General features: G+C 39.6%; 1 long non-coding RNA gene across 1 annotated transcript; it reads left to right on the forward strand.

Annotated features, from left to right (window-relative positions):
* The first annotated feature begins 10,641 nt into the window (after positions 1–10,641).
* Positions 10,642–18,116, forward strand: LOC149847932 (uncharacterized). The gene is made up of 2 exons (XR_016432457.1): positions 10,642–10,681; positions 17,923–18,116. It is a non-coding gene; the product is annotated as an uncharacterized LOC149847932 (long non-coding RNA).
* Positions 18,117–19,231: the final 1,115 nt, after the last annotated feature.

The raw sequence follows: 19,231 nt of genomic DNA on the forward strand, positions 1-19,231 counted from the left end.
TATAGTTTCTGGTTTGACTATTAATGAAGCTAAATGCATGGCCACTCTCTTCAACTGGGACACGGTTACGGTAGCTAGCGTGTGCTCCCTCTTCAGATGTAAGTTGGCACATCTTCATATTGTTTATCTTGGTCTACCACTATCTTCTAGTAGAATGATTTCATGGCTGCCCATGATTGATCGCATTACTACCAAACTTAGCTCGTATAAAGACAAATATTTTTTTTTTGAGTGGAAGGGTTGGTTTTAATTAAGCATGTCCTCTCTCAAGTTCCTTCTTTCTTCATGTCTGTATATGTAATGCCTCAAAAGGTTGAGAAGCAGACTCTTAAACTGCTAAGGGATCATCTTTGATGTGGTATTGCCAAAGTGACAAAACAGGCTTTGGTGTCTTGGGAACAAGTCACAGTTTCGCTTGATCATGGTGGTCTTGGCATTCGCTCCCTTCGGGAGAATAATATGACATTTTTTTATAAATGGTGGTCTGCTCTTACTTTCATGCATGATGCAGTTTTCAATTTTTTTAAGTAGAAATATCAGCTATCGTCTAATTGCATGAGTGATGTTCGGGTACAAATCCTAAATTGGCCTCACCATTATGGAAACGGTGGTGTAGAATTTGGGAGCTTTTTTCGTCTAGATTGATAATTTTGGAAGAGGGGCCCATACAATGGTCTTGTTCTGAGGGAATGTTTACAATGTGCTCATTCTACTACTCCCTATTGCCTCCTGGAATGACAATCCTTCCAAACAAGTCTTTGTAGCGTTTTGACCCTTCACCTCAGTCCAAGGCTGTTGAAATACGGCTCTATAAACGCCTGAGCCAAGATTATCGTGATTGTCTTGGTTGTTATGATAAGCCTTGTAAATCCAGCAAGATATCCTTATCTTGTATCTTGCTGGATATCCTTCCATGATATCTTTCCAAATTTTTGTGTTTATCTTCTCCCCCTGCAGCTCTATAAATATCGTGTATTAATTTGTTGCTGTTTGGAACAAGAACAAATTGAGAGTGGCTTAACCGTTTCGTGGATGTAGGTCTACATCAGACCGAATCACGTTAAATTTGTGTCTTCATATGTTTCAGTGTTTACAATTTCTATCAAAGGCCTTTGGTTGGCTAGTTAGGCTGAATCCACTAATTACGCAAGCCACACTTAATGTTCCGGACCGCCATGTTTTTTACCTTTTTGCTCTGATGTATATACCTCTTTGGCACTTTAGAGTTTCCCACAAGGCCTTACGGCCTAAGAACCCCATGTATTCGGACCCTCTCTCCCCCTCTTGATGTACTTTGCTTTCAAGTATCTATAAAGAAGCTTTTTGCATCTCTGTCTCTCTTTGTGCTTGTGCATACGCGTACTCTTGTTTCCGCTCGTGCGCGTGTGTTGTGCGTTGCTTGTGCGCTTAAAAGGCCTGCCTTCGGTGTGTGTGATTGCCCGAAGCTACGTCACGGGGGCCTTCGCTTCCCAGCTCGTGACAAGTTAGTATCAGAGCCTTGTCAACATTGGGAGTGACAATGGCGCCGAAGAAGATTGCCATGACTCTTTCAAGCAGTGTGGTTCCTGCTGAAGAGGACTTCATGATCGATGATCGGGTGTCAGCCATCTCGCGCGATGTGGCGGAGCTGACTGGGTCAGTGACCAACATGGAGAAGTTGGTTAATGGAACTTGTGTCGCTTTTAGAGATCTCAATGCAGAGATCAAGACATCAGTAGAGGGAGTGGAAGACTCGGTGAAAAGTCTTGCCACTAAACTTAACTACTCAGTGGAGGACTTTTCCACCAGATTTGATGATTTGTTGGGTCGGTTCAACATCATGGTTGTTGAATTGGATGTTGTTCGACGAAAGAATGAACAGTTAGAGTGGCAATTGAGAACTGCCTCGGCTGGCGGTGTTGCGACATATGTGGATAGATCACGTTACAGGCTACCTGAGCCCGCAAAGTATAAAGGAATGCGGGACTCAAAGGATCTCGAGAATTTTATCTACGAGATGGACCAATTTCTAGAAGCTGCGAGGATAGAGGAGGACACAGATAGGCTGCGCACCGCAACAATGTACTTTGCAGATGAAGCGACCCTTTGGTGGAGACATCGCTTAGATGATGTTCGACGGGGATTGGTTGCTATAGTCTCATGGAAAAATCTCCAGAAGAAAATGCGAGACTACTTTCTACCTAAAAATCAAGATAAAATGGCCCACAAAAGGTTATTGGCATTGAAAAAGACATGATCAGTACATGACTATGTCAAGGCATTCTCTTCGATAATGTTGGAAGTGGAGAGAATGGATGATGAGGGTCGGTTGTTTTACTTTGGAAACGGGTTGCAAGGATGGGCAAACAAAGAACTCATTCGGCATGACCCCGCAACACTGGCTGAGGCGCTTGCGGTTGCAGAGAAACTTGCCGAGCTGAATAGGAATGACCCTGCATTTCAAGGCAGACAACAGGGAAATGATCACAACAATCGAAGGGACAATCGAAGGAACAACCAAGGACAAAATGCTGGTCGGGGAAACCAGCAGAATCATGGCCGGCAAGATGGCCAAAATAATAATCAGAATTGGAATAACTTTCAAGGTGGTAATTATTGTCGTCGTGACTGTCGCATCTACCATGAGGATCATTGGCAGGATATATGTCCCAATAAAAACCGCGGTCAAGGGAATGGAGATAACCGTGCACCCCGAGTTGCGAATGTTGTTCAGAGTGAGGGAGAGGATCAACCTGCAGTAGCGCCAACAGTTAGCGCAATGCAGATGATGAATGCAGTAAAGGTCACAACCAGTGTGGAACCGACAATATGCAAAGAATTGATGTATTTGGAACTTTTGCTCAACGGAAGACTCACCAAGGCATTGGTAGACACAGGTGCCACACACAACTTCATCTCGCATGAAGAAGCAGAACGGTTGGGATTACAGTGGGAGAAAAAAGAGAGCCGCATGAAAGTAGCTAATTCAGAGGCTAAAGCCATCTACGGTGTCGCTCGGGATGTACCAGTGCGGATCCACAACTGGCCAGGAAGGATCGCGTTATCAGTCGCACCCATGGATGATTTTAAAGTCATCCTTGGGATAGAATTCTTGAGAAGCAACAAGGCAGTGCTGATGCCCCACCTCAACGTTGTCAGCTTTGAGAGTGAGAGTCAGCCCTGCATGGTTACTGCGATGACAGAGAAGCCTTGTGAGCGTTTGGTGTCTGCGCTCTAGTTGAAGAGAGGCATGAAAAGTGGTGACGAGACTTTTCTTGTCACAATTTGTGCTACAGATGAGGTAGAAAAAGTCGTGGATGTCCCAAAGGCCTTAGCGCTAGTATTGAAGGAGTTCAGTGATGTTATGCCCGCCGAGATGCCAAAGAAGCTACCTCTGAGGCGTGAGGTAGATCATCAGATTAAATTAATACCAGGTGCACGGCCACCCGCAATGGCTCCTTATCGCATGGCAATTCCTGAGCTGCAGGAATTACACAGACAATTGGATGGTATGCTCAAAGCAGGAATCATCCAGCCATCCAAAGCTCCCTTTGGAGCGCCCGTGCTCTTTCAAGCAAAGCACGATGGGTCGAAGCGGTTGTGCGTCGACTATAGGGCACTGAACAAAATGACGGTGAATAACAAGTACCCGCTTTCTTTGATCGCAGACTTGTTTGATCAACTTGGAAAAACAAAGGTCTTCTCTAAGTTGGATTTGAGATCGGGCAACTGGCAAGATCAGACAGAGTTGGCGAAGGCATATCTAAACAAGGCAACCAAGCGCATGAAGAAATGGGCAGATGAGAAGCGTCGCCCAGCAGAATTTCGAGTTGGAGACAAAGTGTTGGCCAAGCTCTTTCCTGACCGCACAACTATCTTTCGGGGCCACCACCAAGGCCTTATTCGCAAGTATGATGGCCCCTTCACCATTATCAAACGTGTGGGAAACTTGGCATACCGGCTGGACTTGCCAACCAACTTTCAAGTGCACCCGGTATTCCATATATGTAACCTGAAGCCATTCCACGAAGATGAAGGAGATCCTCAACGAAGCATGCCTCAACGTGCTGCGATCCCGCAGCGAGATCCTTCAACAGTTAGTGTACCAGGCAGAGATTCAGATATCATCCTCAACCATTCCAACAACTATCTAGGGGAAGTCAAAAAGTACTTAGTGCAGTGGAAAGGATTGCCAGAATATGAAGCCACCTGGGAGAAAGCCAACAGCATATTTCAGCATCGACAGCTTGTAGAAGGCTACCATGAACAATTGGCGTCGAGGACGACGCCAACTTAGGCAGGGGAGCGTGTTTCGGACCGCCATGTTTTTCACCTTTTTGCTCTGATGTATATACCTCTTTGGCACTCTAGAGTGCCCCACAAGGCCTTACGACCTAAGAACTCTGTGTATTCGGACCCTCTCTTCCCCTCTCTTGATGTACTTTGCTTTCAAGTATCTATAAAGAAGCTTTTTGCATCTCTCTCTCTCTCTTTGTGCTTGTGCATACACGTACTCTTGCTTTCGCTCGTGCGCGTGTGTTGTGCGTTGCTTGTGCGCTTAAAAGGCACGCCTTCGGTGTGTGTGATTGCTCGAAGCTACGTCACGGGGGCCTTCGCTTCCCAGCCTATGACACTTAAAAATTGAAGATTTTATATGGCTAGCTGAAGTATCGTGTACAACTCAGCTAAAGAGATAGTTTATCACTTATTTTGGGGTGTGTTCACTTTCAACATTTATTATACTCCTCTTGGATCTGTATCACTTGGATTGTCAGGGAGGATTCTTTTGCTAGGAAGTAGATTCTTGGACTTATGACAGTTTGGCTAAACCATCGTTAGTATTTTGGTTGGCATAGTTGGCCTATACCTGTGTACAATGTTATGAGAGGCGTACGCCTCAGTATCTGAAGTGTACGCCTCAAAGGCGAGGTGCACGCTCAAGGTACTGAGGCGTTTCAGGCTTGAAACGCACACTTCACTCATGTGAAGCGCACACCTCACGTCAGAACGTGCTTCGCTTCTAAAGCGACGCATCATGGTACCGTTTCTTCATTTGTGTAGTCCCCACAAACCGCCGCTTTTCCTCCAAAATCCATCGTCAGAAAACCACTAGACCCAGGATGATCACGGCGGCAGACTTCTACCACGTGATGACAGCGGTTGTTCCGCTCTATGTGGCGATGATCCTGGCCTATGGTTCAGTGAAGTGGTGGAGGATCTTCTCGCTGAACCAGTGCTCCGGCATCAACCGGTTCGTCTCCCTCTTCGTTGTCCCCCTTCTCTCCTTCCACTTCATCGCCACCAACGACCCCTACTCCATGAACCTCCGCTTCGTCCTTGCCGACACCCTCCAGAAGCTCATTGTCCTTGTCGTCGTCTTCCTCTAGTGCAGGGCGAGCGGGAGGGCCTCCCTCGAGTGGGCCATCACCCGTCAGAGTTCTCTTCGGGAATCGACGATGGTAGTCATCTGGAAAGTTCTGGTTCTGGCGAAATTGGGGACGAGAGGGTCAGCATTGAGATTCTTTGTGTGGTGCGAGCGGTGCTCAAGAAGATTAAGAGAAGGGTTTTGGTGGGGGACAAGGTTCTGGTTGGTGGGATTGATTGGGTTGATAGGAGAGGGATGATCGAGAACGTATTCGAGAGGAAATCTGTGATTATCGACCCTCCAGTGTCAAATTTGGATAATTCAGCCCAAGCTGGAGCCCTTCACGCTTACAAGGTTCTTGGTGGAGGCAAAATCTGCAGGGATTTCGGTCACCCTAGCATTGAACAAATCAGAATCAGAACTCGTCAATGAAGAGGTTAATTTTGTTTTCGTCTTCCTATTAGCATAGAATGAACATGGTTTTATGTTCATTTCCCTCTTTTCTAAATTCATGCACTAGTCCTTTAAAACTTTCATTATGATGTTTTAGTTCAATTAGTAAGTATTTGAATAGAATGGTGAATGATCAGCGTAGAGCTTATTGGATATTTATGCATTTGGTTTTTTATCTTCCTCCTTTTTTATGCATTTGTTTAATTTGTAAGGGCTTGAATAGAATTGATCAATTTTTCAATAAAAAACCATTGAATGAATTTCTGAAGATAGCATGCTTCTATGTTTTTTATCATCTATTGTTTAGCTTCACATTTCTGGCCTTCTTTATATTTGTTTGGAGTGAGATCTGTCGCATGAATCCTGAGTAGTTGGTTTGTTCATGCAATCTCAAGAATTGTTGGTGAGATGACTTCCAATTCAACTTTATTATGTGGTAGCTCTAAACTACATCAACTATGTTTAACCTATATTTTCAGTTCAACTGAGTTTTATGATAGCTTTAAACATCTTAAACTATGTTTAATCTATATTGTGATTTTATTTTCTTATGATTTTGTACTAAAATAACTAAAAGCAAATTAGTAGTTCTTATTTAAAATTTTCATTATTTTATTAATATTATATATTTTATTATTTTGATCATAAAGCTTACGCTTCAACGCCTTGAGGCTTACGCCTCGCTTCATAACATGCTCAATGCCTCGCTTCGCCTCATTGCATTTAACAACCTTGCTTGTGTAGGCACTAATTTTTTTATGATTCCCAAACGATAATATTACATTTTCTCAGGTTCTCAAGCAAAAGTCTAAAAAAAAAACTAGTCATTTTCTACTCTAGTTTTAGGAAAACCCCAAAAGTTAGGCATAATCCTTAAAATTTTAAGAAAATTCTGCCAAAATATTAAAAATACTTAAAATAAAACAAAATCTCTATTTTTTCAAGCTCTGCCATCTGGCAAAAGTTTTGTCGTTCGCTGTGGGACAACAAAAGTTTTTGTCGTCCCCTATTGCAGATGACAAAAGCTTTTGCCGTCCACTATGGGATGGCAAAAAGGTTTTGTCGTCCACTATAGCATGATAAAAAATTTTGTCGTCTGTTGTTGGGGATGACAAAAGTTTTATGGTTTGTTATCTTGAATGTAGGGATAGGCCATGGGACTTATTCCTATCCCATCCCAACCCATTTGCACACATTTTCAGCATAAATCTATCAAGGAGATAGCTTTTATTCTTTCCTTGTGCATGAACACAGATCCATTTGGGTTAAATTTGAATCCTAAAATTTTTACAACCCATATCATGTCCTTGACATCTATAAATAAGGGTTGACCCCTAGAACCTGACCCATGAGAGAGCTCATTGTCTAAGTGCTAACCATAGAGAGAATGAACACCCCAACCTTGCCCTCACTCTACTCATCTCTCATCTCGATCCCTAAACTATCATACCTACGTGAAGGTGTTACTGGACTGAGAGAAAGTTGCTCTTGGATTGTCATACACGTCCTAGGAGGGGGCCATGGCCGAAAAAAGCCTGTCATTTGGAGCCTAAAAAACTAACGAACCCAGAGTCTAAAAAAGGTTAGTTTTAGATCATTTTAGTTATTTATTCTTTTATTTTGACACACACACACACACACACACACACACACACACACACACACACACACACACACACATATATATATATATATATATATATATATATATATATATATATATATATATATATATATATTATTTCTTGTATACGTGATTATACATTCTCTTGATCTGAATCACATATATTGTTTCATTAAGAGTTAAAAGTTCATATCCAGATTTTTCAGATAATAAATTTCAAGCTATGAAGATTGAACTTGCTTCCGCTTCACCTTCTCTTGGAGAATGATGACCGAAGCTTGAAACGGGTGCTCTACATCTTCTAAATGGTTTTCGAAATGAATTTTGCAAAATAAAGGTGAGTGCATTTCTTTTGTCATAAAATTTTTATTAACAATTTTTTGCGATCATGATGGGATGTCATGTTTTTCGATTCTTTGTAGTTTAGAAGTGCATTGCTAGGAAATTTTGGATTCTAATGAGCCCAACACCTTTGTATGAAATTTTTGGGATTTAGGCAATTTTGGTTGGAACGAATTTTTTTTTTCCGTCAAACCTTTGTCGTCCTAGTAACTTTTTGTTGTCTGTAGACTTTTTCATCCTAGAGACTTTTGCCATATGCAGAGTTTGTCGTCTATAGACTTTACCGTCTGCAAACCCTTGTCTATTGACTCTGTCATCTACATATTCCCATTTGCAAAACTTTTCTATCTCGAGGACATTTTGCCGTCTACAGACTTTTGCTATCTGTAGGCTTTGTCTTTTGTAGGTTTTTGTCATCCGCTGTGAAACGGTAAAAATGTTATCATTGTTACATTTGTACGATTGCCTAATTTATTTTTTGAGAGATTTAATTTTGTTTTTGTATTTAGTTTTTTTAATTCCAAATACAGGACTTGCATTAAGCGTATGCATGAATATTAGGTTTAGGCTTATCACCTTAATAGAGACACCTGCTTGAGAAAAATCATGTTACTTAGAAAATATGAAAATATCACCTCTAGCAAGTTTAAATCTCGATTGAGTCCTTATTTGAATTATTATGTTCTCTTTATATTTTATCCCCGATTCTTCTCGAATTAGAGCCCTTCTTTTATTTGAATTTTTAAAAAATCTCCTGTCTCATTATTTGGATCTTTAAATCCCTCTACCAATACATTTAAGTTATTAGCTTGAGTATATCAGTGGTGGTAACGTGAAACCAAATAATTTAGACATGAGTATCTTATGTGGTATATAGGTGATAGACCCGAGATGGTACACTACAAGAAAATTGTTAATTAGCGACGGATTTTTTCCGTCGCTACTTAGTGACAGATTAGCTAGAGATAGAATCTGTCGCTAATTCGCGACGGATTAGCGAGGAAACGACTTTTATCGCTAATCTGTCGCTACTTAGCGACGGATTAGCGACTGCATGTTTTTGTCGCTACTTTTTATTACAAGAACACCATTTTAGCGATGGATTTAGAGAGGGAACTCTGTCGTCGCTAATCCGTCGCTAATTAGCGACGGCGTAGCGACAAAATATATTCCGTCGCTTTTTTGGTATTTTGGTTTAGCGACGGAAACATTCCGTCGCTAAGCCGTCGCTAAATTTCGCGTAAATCCCTAATCCCATCCCTCTTTCTCTTTTCCCTGTTTCGCTGTATTGCTCCCTCCCGCCGCCCGTCGGCTCTCGCCACCGTCTGGCCGCCGCCGCCCGCCAGCCGCCGCTCCCCGTCTACCGCTCGCCAGCCGGCGCTCGCCAGCTGCCGCTCCCCGTCAACCTCCCGCCACCGTCCGGCGACGCGCAGGTAATCTTCTTCTTCTTCTTCTTCTTCTTCTTCTTCTTCTTCTTCACGCTGTACGCCCCTTCCCTGCCGGAAACGCAGGGGGTTTAACCCCCTGTCGTGTTTTCCGGCAGGGGGGGTCGACCCCCTGCCGGAAACGCAGGGGGTCGACCCCCCCTGCCGTAAAGGCACGGCAGGGGGTCAACCCCCCATGCCGGATCTGCCTTTCCGGTAGGGGGTTTAACCCCCTTCCCTGCCGGAAAGGAAGGGGGTTTAACCCCCTGCCGTGCTTTCAAACTAACAAATTGAAAACAAATTATTGTATTTGAAAATCATGTCGATAAAAGTAGAACTATTCTTAAATTTTTGTGGAAATCAAAATCCACTACTGAACTATGATAAATCAAGCTACTGATTTGCAATTTGTCAAACTGCTGTGAAAAGATTGAATCAAACTACTGGAAATTATAATAAATATGCTGTCATAAAATCAACTGCTAAAAAGAATGTCTAACTGCTGATATATATATAAAAAATTGACTATTTGGATTACAAACATCGGCTCAAAATAAAAATATAAGTTCCTGATGATTTGAATAAAAAAAATTAATACTTTTATGTTGTGCTAAAATCAGATCGTAATTATTAGAAACAATTACTGCTGTTGAAATAAAAAGAATAACAACGGTACTACAATTCAAGCTGCTGAAATTTGAAACGACTGTAGTTATGAAGAACCACACTGCTAAAATATAATAGACTATTGTGATTGAACCCAACAGTTGTAAAATTAATAAAATCGTAGCAAAAGATTTATTGTTTTGAGTTTAATCAACAACTATAATGACTAAATTATAAAAAAAAAATTCAAATCGAAATCAACTGGCTAGGTTGAGATTTAATCAACTGTGGTTAGTTAGAGTATTTCATAAATTTTTATCAATTTGTTAGTTTGTTCTAGTTAGAGTAGTTCATAAATTTTTATCAATTTGTTAGTTTGTTAATGTCTACTGGTAGTTAGTTTTACTTCAATTTGTTTTCTTGAAATCTGGTTAGTTAGAGTATTTCAATCTATTAGTCTTTTATAATTATATTTTTCTTAGATAGATTGGTATTTAATGTTCTCACAATCAGTTAGTTAGATTAAGGCTATTTGAATTCTTTATGATAGTGGTGGTTAAACGGAGTTCACATCTAGTAAACTAATTGATTGATTTACTATTCCTTTGCTAAGTAGTTCAGATTAGAAATTGTCTATGACTTTATGTTAGTCGACTGGTTCAACATGTTATAGCTGGTTTGTTAAATTAGCATCTTCTAGTTAGATTTGGCTTAACATATATACTATTTTTCTTTTCTCTTCTTTCAATTAGTTAGAGTTGTTTTAATTTGTTTTAATTTTTTTAGTTAGTGTTTCATCTTGTTTCATGATTAGTTAGTTTGTTACTTAATTTGTTTTGTTTTTGTGCAGATTTTTCAACGGAACCAACTCGTGCTCGGCCACCTGTGGTAAGTAAATGACAAAAACAATGCAAATCGGGTAAATACCCGTGGTGAGTAAGTGATGCAAACGTATCACATGTTATTTAATTTATTGAATGCAACACTTTATTGTTCACACACTCACTTAGTTGTTGATATCTAGGACTGCTTTGTTGGAGTTCGGAGATCATGCTGAGCATGATTTTAATGTAGGAATATGGAAGTGTTCTTATTTTTGGAGTACGGAGTCCATGCTAAGCATGGTAGTAGTTAGTGAGATATTGAAGTGTGTTTGCTGCAGGTACATATTTGCCATTTATTTGATATGAATGATTATGATGTATTGCAATGTTTGATGTAATTGTATCCATGCTTACATGTAGTTACTTTCAATTTGATTTTGACTTCCATGTGAAATTTTATAATAAAAGCATGCTTCAAATGATTGTATCGTGTCATTAATAATTTGCACATGAAAATATTAAGTTATCAATGCATGCATCAAAATTCTTGTTATTGTTTGACATAGTATATTGCATGATAAATTTGATATTTTCTTCATCGTAGCATTCTGATTATTTTTTTCTTAATTCGTTAGGATACTATTCGTAACATCATACGACAGAATGACTGCAAACCGTGATTGGATGTACCGTAGGATAGTGGACAATGAGTTATCGCATGAATATATGGATGGTGTCGATAGTTTTATTGAATTTGCAACGGCGAGTGTCAGTACGGTAGATCCCACAGGTCGGATTAGGTGTCCATGCAAGATTTGTAAGAATAATCGATTTGTAGAACCTCATGACGTTAGACATCACCTATACAGGAAGGGTTTTGTGAGTGATTATCAGAACTGGACGTTTCATGGAGAAGAATTTAGAAACGATTTTGATGCACGGGTGAATGTGGTGCACGATAATCCATATACGAATTTGATATTTGATGCTGCAGGAACAGAACTGGGTTCTGCTATGAGTTCTAGTGATGTAAGAACTGCCGTAGATGAAGAATCACCAAACGATGCAGCTAGTAGATTTTATGATTTACTTAAAGATGCTGATGAGCCACTTTGGAACGGTTGTGAGAGTCACACTATCTTGTCTGCAGTTCTTCAACTAATGAATTTGAAGTCCGAGTATAATTTGAGTCAATCATGTTTTGACCGTTTGTGCATGATTGTGAAGAGTATGTTGCCTAAAGATGAGAAATTGCCACAAAATTTCTATCGTGCGAAAGTTATGGTCAACGCTCTAGGTATGGGTTACAAAAAGATTGATGCTTGTCTAAATCACTGCATGTTGTATTTCAAGGAGCAGGAAAACGACATATCATGCCCGTCATGTGGGCATCCTCGGTTCAAGCCAAAGACAAGAGGCAATGGTAGCACGAGATCAAAGGAAGTTTCATACAAGTCGCTCCGCTACTTTTCTATCACTCCTAGATTGCAGTGATTGTATATGTCTTCAAAGATAGCTAAACACATGAGATGGCATGCAAATAAAGGTCGACACGATGAAAACAAGATCACGCATCCTGTTGACGCTGAAGCTTGAAAGCACTTTGATCGTACTCATCAGAACTTCGCAATGGAAGTGCGAAATGTTAGACTCGGTCTATGTACAGATGGATTTAATCCATTTGGGGGTAGATCAACTCCATACTCATGTTGGCCAGTATTTGTAACTCCATACAACCTTCCACCAAGCTTGTGTATGAAACGTCCAAATCTTTTCTTGTCTCTGTTGATCCCTGGTCCGACCTCACCTGGCCAAAATCTTGATGTATATCTAAGGCCATTGATTGATGAATTAAAAGTACTGTGGGATGACGGTGTTACCACGTATGATGCCCACAAAAAACAAAATTTCAACATGAAGGCCGTTGTTCTATGGACAATCAGTGACTTCCCTGCATATGGTATGTTATCTGGTTGGAGCACACATGGGAGGTTGGCTTGTCCGTACTGCATGGAGGATTCCAAAGCTTTTAGATTGAGGCATGGAAGGAACCCTTGCTGGTTTGATTGCCATCGTCGATTTCTACCCAGCGATCATCCGTTCCGACGTCAAAAGAATGCATTTACAGCAGGCACAACTGAAACGGAAGGTCCATCCTCAAGATTGTCTGGCATAGAGATTCTAAGAAGATTGCGATACTTTTCAGATGTATTAACAGATGCCCGCAGTCCTACACCCTTCCGTGGATTTGGGAAGGATCACAATTGGACGAAAAAATCTATTTTTTGGGAACTACCGTATTGGCCGACCCTATTGATACGACATAATTTGGATGTGATGCATGTAGAGAAAAATGTGTTTGATAATGTGTTCAATACAGTAATGAATATTAAAGGAAAAACGAAGGATAATCCGAAGGCCCGTATGGATTTAAAATTAATATGTAAAAGACCAGAATTGGAACTCAGAGAGTATAATGGCAAAGTACTGAAACCAAAGGCGAAGTACGTGCTCGGACCTGATCAAATAAAACATGTATGTCAATGGTTGAGACAACTGAGATTTCCAGATGGATATGTCTCTAACATTGCTCGGGCAGTGAAGATTGACGATGGACAGTTATATGGGTTGAAGAGCCATGATTGTCATATCTTTATGCAACGATTGATACCCCTAGCATTCCATGATATGTTAGACAAACCTATATGGGGGGTATTATCTGAGTTGAGCGGATTTTTCAGAACATTGTGCGCATCGGAGGTCGTTGTATCAGATGTAAAGAATCTCGAGGACTCTGTCATCACCACTGTTTGTCTGTTAGAAAAGATATTTCCGCCAGCATTTTTCGATGTTATGGAACATTTGATCATACATCTGCCATATGAACTAAGGGTTGGTGGCCCTGTGCAATATCGATGGATGTACCCATTTGAAAGGTATATGTTTTTTTATATTTGTCTCTTTAATGACAGATATTTAAAATTTGAAATGTATATTCTTGTCAGATGCATGTTCGTCCTAAAAAAAAAGGTTCGTAATAAAGCAAGAGTAGAAGGCTCTATTTGTGAGGCGTACACTTTAGAAGAGATTTCAAATTTCTCATCTATGTACTTCGAACCTCATATTCCAACACGTTACACATGCCCGCCCCGTAACGATGATGGAGAACAAGTAACTGTAGCTGACAAGCTGTCGATATTTCAACCACTTGGGCATGCATTTGGTAGTTGTCGATCAAGGCTATTGACAGATCGAGAGCAAGATGCAGCACACATTTATATTCTTTTTAATTGCTCAACGATCGACCCATACATCGAGTAAGTATATGTATATGCAACTCAATTATAAATCCTTTTATGTTCTATATGTGGATACATGACTCGGTAATATAAGTATTTGTGGTTTGCAAACGATTTGATCTGGAGTTGCGAAACCAAGTTTCACATCTCACTGATGCAGAAGTACAAAAAGAACGTGAAACTAAGTTTGTGGAGTGGTTGAAACAGTTGGTAAAGAAGCTAACATAAATTTTGTACTTATAAGCAACACTAAGTTACTTAATTGATCGTGATCACAATCATTGTTTATGTTTGTGCGTAGGTTCGCAATGGTGATGTTAAAGATCAAGGAATATGTGATTTAGAAAATGGTCCGACCAAAGTTGTGCAATGCTACAACAGGTATATCGTAAATGGTTATCGATTCCATACAAAAGACTACGGTATAAACAAATCAACGATAAATAGTGGCGTGTGTGTCAAGGGTAGCAGCTACGGTGAAAATGAACATGATTACTATGGTGTTATAGAGGAAATAATGGAGTTGACTTACTTAGGCATGAATAACAGGGTTACGATATTCAAGTGTCATTGGTTTGATCCAACTGCAACAAGACTCGACAAAGCTTCAGGCATTGTGGAGGTGAATCATAAATCCAGGTTTGGAACATATGAACCATTCATATTAGCCTCGCAAGCTCAACAAGTTTATTATACTTCATATCCGAGTATAAAAAAGTCAGATAGAAATGAATGGTGGGCAGTTTGCAAGGTGAAATCCAAACTATACCCCGAGTATGATCAGTTACAGAAAGATGAGTTAGCTGAAGACAGTGATTACTATCAATCAGATGATGTCTGTGACTTCGCTTATGGTCACGATGTTGCGCATGATATGCATGTCATATCTCCATTGGCTGATGAAACATTCATAGAGGAATGTGATCCAAATGATGTACCAAGTGGATGGGCAAACAATGAAGAAGAAGAAGAAGAAGAAGAAGAAGAAGAAAGTCAAACTAGTGACGAGGAAGAATTCTCAAGCTAGTGAGCAAAATCTTATACTACAAACCTCTATTTAAATGCATTGTAATACTTGATGTGAGTTGTATTGCAATACTTGGTGTGAATGATTAAAAATTTTATTTGAATGTATTGTAATACTTGATACGAATGATTCAAATGCATTGTAATACTTGATGTGAATGATTTCAATTATCTGAATGTATTATAATTTATGCAATTAACGAATGATTTGAATTAGTGCAATACTTGATGTCAATGATTTGAATTATTTGAATGCATTGCAATGCTTGATGTGAATGACTTGAATGCATTGTAATACTTGATGTGAATTATTTGAATGTATTGTATGACATATGTTATTTGTTAGAATATGGTTCGTGGAGGTTATAGTGGTCGCTCATCCAGTAGTAGCCAGGCTCAACCTTTATCTTCACGGGCTCCTGTGATAGGTATATCATATAACTAATTAGATGCTTGATTAGTTCAAATGCACATTCTGAGAATTTCTAATGTATTTTTTTACAGATGATGTTGCGCCTGTACACGACCCACCTACACCAGTTGATCACACAAGTCAACAGCCAACACAGGAAACAGGGTCTTCTCAGGCTGGCACAAGAAGACTAATTCGAATAGTGTATATCGATAATCGACCGTAAGTATTTTGTTTTCAATTATTGCATATCTTTTAAATATTTTATATTGATATTTACTGTGTAACAATTCATGTGCAGCACGAGGTTTGAGCCACAAGAAGTAGTACGGGAGATTAGGAATTCACTTCTCCAACATCTTCCAGGACCAGTTGCTCAATGGAAAGAGTACCCAAAGGAGGTGTTAGACAGATTGTGGTCCTCATTCATGGTATACAGTTGTTCCTCATAGTTAATGTGTTTCATTTTTAATTTATTTAAGCAATGTCTACTAACTTTCTGAAAATATTTGTAGGCTTCGAATCGCTTTGCAACTACGGTGGAAGAAAATGATGCAAGGAAGGTGTGGCAGAAGGTGGCTGCCAATCGATTTGCAGACATGCTGCACACTATGAAGACTGCAGCAAAAAAAGTATCTGGCGTAGTAGATGATCCATTACTGTGGAAGGGCCATGGTCCTATTACTATCAGGAGAGATTACTGGGATGAAATGTGCGATATGTGGGCGGGAGATGCATTTAAAAATTGCTCTGCGAAGGCTTCACAAAATCGATCGAAGATGCCCGAAGCCCATCTACACACAGGTGGATCTAAGACATTTGGGAGCCACCTAAAGAAAATGGTAACTCATCAATATATAATATTAATTTTATAAGTATTGTTGCAAACTTGTGTACTAAATCTTTTGTCATTTAACTTCGCAGGAAGCAAAAAAAGGAGATAGTGTACCATATAAGGATGTGTTTGTAGAAACACATAAACAGAAGACCATGGGAGTCTTCGTATCAGAGAAGGCGAGAACGACAACGGTATGTATTAATTCTATTAATAATCATTGCAATATATATGCAAGTTATCATAATGTTATCCTTAATTATTAATGAATACTTTAAACATTATTTTGTAGGAGGCATATGAGCAACAGATGGTAGAGCGATATGGCGAAGACGCTACTCAGCATCCATCATTTGATCCTACAGCATGGGTGACTGCAGCAGGTGAACCCAAAAAAGGTCGCGTGTTCGGGTTTGGGAGTAATATGAACACTTCACCAGTTATTGGTTCTTCCAGTTACGGCTCACCGACTTCTTGCGCCGACATAAGCTCCAAGCAGCCGACTATTCTTTCCGGTGATGATGTACGCGAGATCATTAATGAATCACTGAATAACTACTTCCAATACACCGTCGCCCCCTTTCTCCGAAATGAGATCAAGGCCGCTGTTCAGGATAGGGGATCTTCGATTCCAGGTCTCTCTCAGGTATAATCACATATATAGTTTTTTTGACTGTCTTAAAGCACATCTGAGCATGGTAGAATCACATATAGAGTTTTTCTAGATGCCTTAGAACACATATGAACATGCTATAATCACATATTCAATTTTTTTACTGCCTTAGCACACATATGAGCATGATAGAATCACATATAAAGTTGCTTTGCCTGCCTTAGAGCACATATGAGCATACTATATTCACATATTCAATTTTTTTACTGCCTTAGCACACATACGAGCATGATCGAATCACATATATAGTTTTTTGCCTGCCTTAAAGCACATCTGAGCATGGTAGAATCACATATAGAGTTTTTTTATATGCCTTAGAACACATATGAACATGCTATAATCACATATTCAATTTTTTGACTGCCTTAGCACACATATGAGCATGATAGAATCACATATATATATATATATATTTAATTTTTTGTCTGCCTTAGAGCACATATGAGCATGATAGAATCATATATAAAGTTTTTTTTATTGCATTAGAACACATATGAGCATGCTATAATCACATATTCAGTTTTTTGACTCCCTAAGAACACATATGAGCATATTATAATCACATATTCTGTTTTTTGACTGCCTTAGCACACATATGAGCATGCTATAATAACATATAGAGTTTTTTAACTGCCTTAGAACACATATGAACATGTTATATATCATTTATGATAGAATCACATATAAAATTTTTGGCTTTGCCTGCCTTAGAGCACATATGAGCATGCTATATTCACATATTCAATTTTTTTACTGCCTTAGCACACATACGAGCATGATCGAATCACATATATAGTTTTTTGCCTGCCTTAAAGCACATCTGAGCATGGTAGAATCACATATAGAGTTTTTTTAGATGCTTTAGAACACATATGAACATGCTATAATCACATATTCAATTTTTTGACTGCCTTAGCACACATATGAGCATGATAGAATCACATATAGAGTTTTTTTATTGCCTTAGATCACACATGAGCACATGATAGAATCACATATAGTGTGTAATTTATTTCATTATATTTTGTTTATCAATACTGACTATTCTTTTCTTGTGTAGGCTGCTAGCGATAATCAGGGTAGTGGAGCTGAAGGGACAGATAAAGACAATGAACAAGAAGACGCACAAAATCTTGGCGATGATTAGAGGACTGTGTTGAAGAAGTTCTATTTTTTTTATTTTTCCTAATTGTAATTGTTGAATTGTAAATAATTAAACTTCTTAATTTTAAGGTGGAACGATTAATTATTATAGATACTTGTTATATGAATTTTTTTGTGTGGTTTGTTTTTTATTTACAGGAAATATAAATTGTACAGGAAATAGAAATTGTACAGTTCTCGGTAATTAATTTTTAAATAAATTTTTTTTGATTTTTTTTCGTGTTTGCGACGGATTAGCGACGGATGATTCCGTCGCTATTCATATTAATCTAGCGACGGCTTAGCGACGAAACCATCCGTCGCTATTCATATTAATCTAGCGACGACATAGCGACGAAATTAAATCCGTCGCCAAGTCGTGGTCGCCGTTTAGTACCAGCGGATTGGCGACGAAATATAGCGCTCGTTATTCCGTCGCAATTAGCGACGGACCTGGCGACGGAATTATTCCGTCGCCAAGCCGTGGTCGCCGTTTAGTACCAGCGGATTGGCGACGAAATATAGCGCTCGTTATTCCGTCGCAATTAGCGACGGACCTGGCGACGGAATTATTCCGTCGCCAGTTAGCGTCGAAATATTCGCGACGTAAGCATACTGTCGCCTCGTTGTCGCTAATCCGTCGCTAACCATGTTAGCGACGGATTCGCGACGGAATGTGGTCGTCGCTAATCTACTGCTTTGTTGTAGTGGTACCTTGATTCATAGAGCCTGAAAAAACCTCACATATCCATGGGCGGCTTTCGAGGAGATTTAGGTACCCATCTTTTTTAGAACCTTATGTTACTTGTTTTTGCCTTCGTTTGAACCATTGTTTTGGGTATCATGAATACCCAATGTCATGTTTGAAAAGCCAAATCCCAATCCATTCTTGAAGGGGTAGCCTTTAAAAAATCTCACATATGGGATGCCATCCCACATGATGCCTAACCTCTTATTTGATGAAGAACTCAAAGAGAGGACCCAAACTGATATCCCTAATGAACCTAGCTAAGAATAGTTACAAAGAAGAAAAAACATCAGTGGTCTAATAATGTAGCTCACATCCACACTCTCGACATGCTCCAAAGGATCCATCCACAAAATATGAGACAGATAGTTCAAAAACAAAAGGATTCACAAGGAGACGAGCCCCTTGGACTCGGCTTGTCAAAACTCTACCCAAAGAAATAAATTTATTAGCAGAAATGAGACAGTGTCTGGAAGAG

This window comes from Nuphar pumila, chromosome 1 (assembly GCF_984573655.1).
Source record: "Nuphar pumila chromosome 1, dmNupPumi1.hap1.1, whole genome shotgun sequence".
Lineage (NCBI taxonomy): Eukaryota > Viridiplantae > Streptophyta > Magnoliopsida > Nymphaeales > Nymphaeaceae > Nuphar > Nuphar pumila.